This window comes from Orycteropus afer, unplaced genomic scaffold, assembly GCF_000298275.1.
Source record: "Orycteropus afer afer isolate SDZICR_OR568_19922 unplaced genomic scaffold, OryAfe1.0 scaffold00001, whole genome shotgun sequence".
Lineage (NCBI taxonomy): Eukaryota > Metazoa > Chordata > Mammalia > Tubulidentata > Orycteropodidae > Orycteropus > Orycteropus afer.
This window is the reverse complement of record NW_006921588.1, coordinates 12,376,971-12,380,203: the sequence shown is the minus strand read 5'-3', so window position 1 is coordinate 12,380,203 and position 3,233 is coordinate 12,376,971.

Genomic DNA, 3,233 nt, shown 5'->3' with positions numbered 1-3,233 from the left:
AATATACACATATATAATGTTTTGTGAATATAAAACTCATCTATAGCTCTAAATTGGGATACTCTAGGGAGAATTTGGATGGCAGTGTCATTTCCTAAACTGTGTATCAGAGAACTCTTAAAAAACAGCTACAATTTCTTGAACCAAACCAAAGTAGAAGTGTTAAGAGAAAGTAATAATTCTTGTTAAAATAACAATCTTAACCCTTTTGCACATACAGTAGTGCATTGTCAGTGAAGGCAACATTGATACACAGGTGGATAGATGGATGAACAGGCTGAACTATTAGGCATGTCTATGCAGCAAGGAGAGTGCCTAAGACCATTATAGGATTGGCAGATAATGTTTCTACAAGTGTATTTGTATGTTCAGGTATACTGTAGAAAAGACAGGGGACAAGGTTGTAGTCACTTCTTGGCCACAGTCAGATACCCAGAGGGAGTGAATATTTGGGCCTGTGGGCTCCCAACCATAGTCACAGGGGATGTCAAGCTCAATTGGCATAACATACTACACAAAAATAATGTTCCACATCCTACTTTGGCAAGTAGTGACTGGGACCTTAAAAGCTTGCAAGTGGCTAATTAGATACAATGATGGGTCTCTCCTCATCCAATGCAAAAAAGAATGAAAAAAAACAAAGATGTATGGAGACAATTAGTCCAAAGGGCTGGTACACCATTCAATCCTCAACCTATACAACAATGAGACCAGAAGAACTAGACAGTGCCTGGCTACCACAGACAACCACTTGGAGGGGCATCTATGTAGGAGATCCTAGATAGAGTAGGAGAACAATGTGGAACAAAACACAAAATCATTCATTAAAACAAAACAAAACAAAACAAAAAAACAGGAGGGGAACCAGATTTGCTGGTCTGATAGAGACTGATAGAACTACTGAGACTATGGCCCCTAGATGCCCTTCAGGTCTGTAATTGAACCCACACCTGTGGCTTCCAGCCAAACAAAAGACAGGCATATGAGCTGAGCATTTATATTAGGTAGATGGACTCCTTGGAGAGAGCAATCATGGGAGAATAGAAGGGCTATGTATGCACAGGAAGACAGCTAAGGGGGCAGGAGTGCATGGGTGGGAAGGACACAGGGAAGAGATAACTATGGGAAGGAAATGGGAAAGACCAGTTGCATAAATGGTAATCAATGTCTTGAGACAAAGTGTATGTGAGCTGCTGTATGGAAAGTGAATTTGCTCTGTAAACTTTCACCTAAATCACAATAAAAATAAAAATTAAAAAAGAAAGAGAGAGAGAACAATCTTGTTAAAAGGTGTTATATATGGAGCCTTTCATGTAATTGGTTTAGGAGTTGGGTATTTCTCTTCCTCACAGAAACCAACCCAATTCTTGAGTCAATTTCAACTCATAGTGACCTCATAGGACAAAGTAGAACTTTCCCAAGGTTGTAATGATTACAGAGAGGACTTCAACATGTTTCTCCTATGGAGCAGCTGGTAGGTTAAAAAGCAACCCTGTACCACCAGGTCATTTAGGCTGTAATAAATCCTAGTTCTATTAGACTGCAGTGAATTTTCAGTAAAATAGCTTTTCTTGAGGGCGAGCCTTATTAAAAGGAAAGAAATGCTCTGGGTATATTTCTTTTCCCCTCCCACTGATAGAAGCAAGAGGGGATTTCTCTCTCATCTTTACTTTGAGAACCTGACTGGCATACTAGAGATAAAATTCATAAAACTGTAGGCCTCCTCCTGTAAGTTTACCCTTATCTATAGTGTTAAAAGCTCTCAAGGTAGTTCATACAGAACTTATGACAACTTATCACTTATAGTTTAATTTTCCTACCAGTATTGACTTCAGAGGCACTCATCTACTCCTCGGCTTCTGTGCCCAGTAAGCTTTGATTCTTACTACAATATTTACCTCTCTCTCCAATTTTGAGGCAGTGGTTTGCATATACTTCAATTCACTGCACAATCTAAGAAGTGTTAGTGATTTTTATTTTATTTGGCATTTTTCTTTTTTTAATATTTTTACACATTTTTATTTTGTTGTTATTGAGAATATATACAGCAAAGAGGAAGGGAGATGGTGTTGCACAGATAGCACACATGTTTAGTCCCTCTTCCAACTGATATTCTGAATAAAGAGGTAAAGCAGATATAAATAATGATACTGGAGTTATGAGCAACTAAGGAGAAGATAAAATATTAGATTCAGTGAAGGAGAAGAAACAGAGCAGATTAAACGACTGGGAAAAATAAACAAACCAGCCCATTTGGTGGAGGTGGTGACAGAGATGGAGAGGAATCATTGGAAATAGAAAAGAGGTCGAGGAGAAGGGAAAGAAAGAAAAAAAAAAAAAATCATAGAACCCACAGGCTTTGGAGCACAGAACAGCCACACAAGGAATTTTTTGTGGTGAGCTGGGGTTCTGAATGAGAACAATACTCTTACTAGGAAATGGATCAAGAACCCCATTGACTTCAGCTGCTGCAGAGTCCAGAAGGGAGTGGAGGAAAGGGAGAAATTCCCTTTAAGTAGGCAGTATCCTGGAGCAGGTACAGGGTGCATAGCAATGTGTTCAGGTCCAACTGTTGGTGACACTTTGTGGCACAGAGTGGATCTGTGTGCTGAGATTTTATGGCTTGTCGATAAACCTAGAAAATGGTGGCCTTTTATCCTTTGGGTCTTCTGTCAGTTTGAAACTGTGGGTCTTTGAATGACAGCAGGGTATCATCATCAGAAGATGGGGTCTCAGCAGGACCCAGACTGCCCTGCCCATGCCTGCATTGCTGATTGAATTATCTTGCTTCAAACACTGAAAATTCTTTCTGCCTTTCTATCCTGGGGTTCACTTTGGGAGCTTTTTTATTTTTCCCCCATTTTCTCCCTCCCTCATCCAAAATGAGAAACACATTAAATCTCCACTAGACAATGAGAGCTAGTACACTGAACATCTCACCCAATAGACAGGTAACACCAATAGCTCCAGTGCCACAGGATCAATGACAAACAGTGGATAACACCTGCTCACCCCAACTCCAAACCCTGTTTACCACAAACAGATACCTGCACCCACATTCCCACCAGTGACTCCACCAACACAGAGAGCTGGAGAGCAACCAAGTACAGCTGAGTTAATAAGCAAAGAGGTACAGCTACTCTACACTCTCAGATATTGTACATCATAAAATCAGGGTGAAACAAATCAATACATAACTAAAAATTAAAGACAGCAACTTCAAAAGGTCTAGA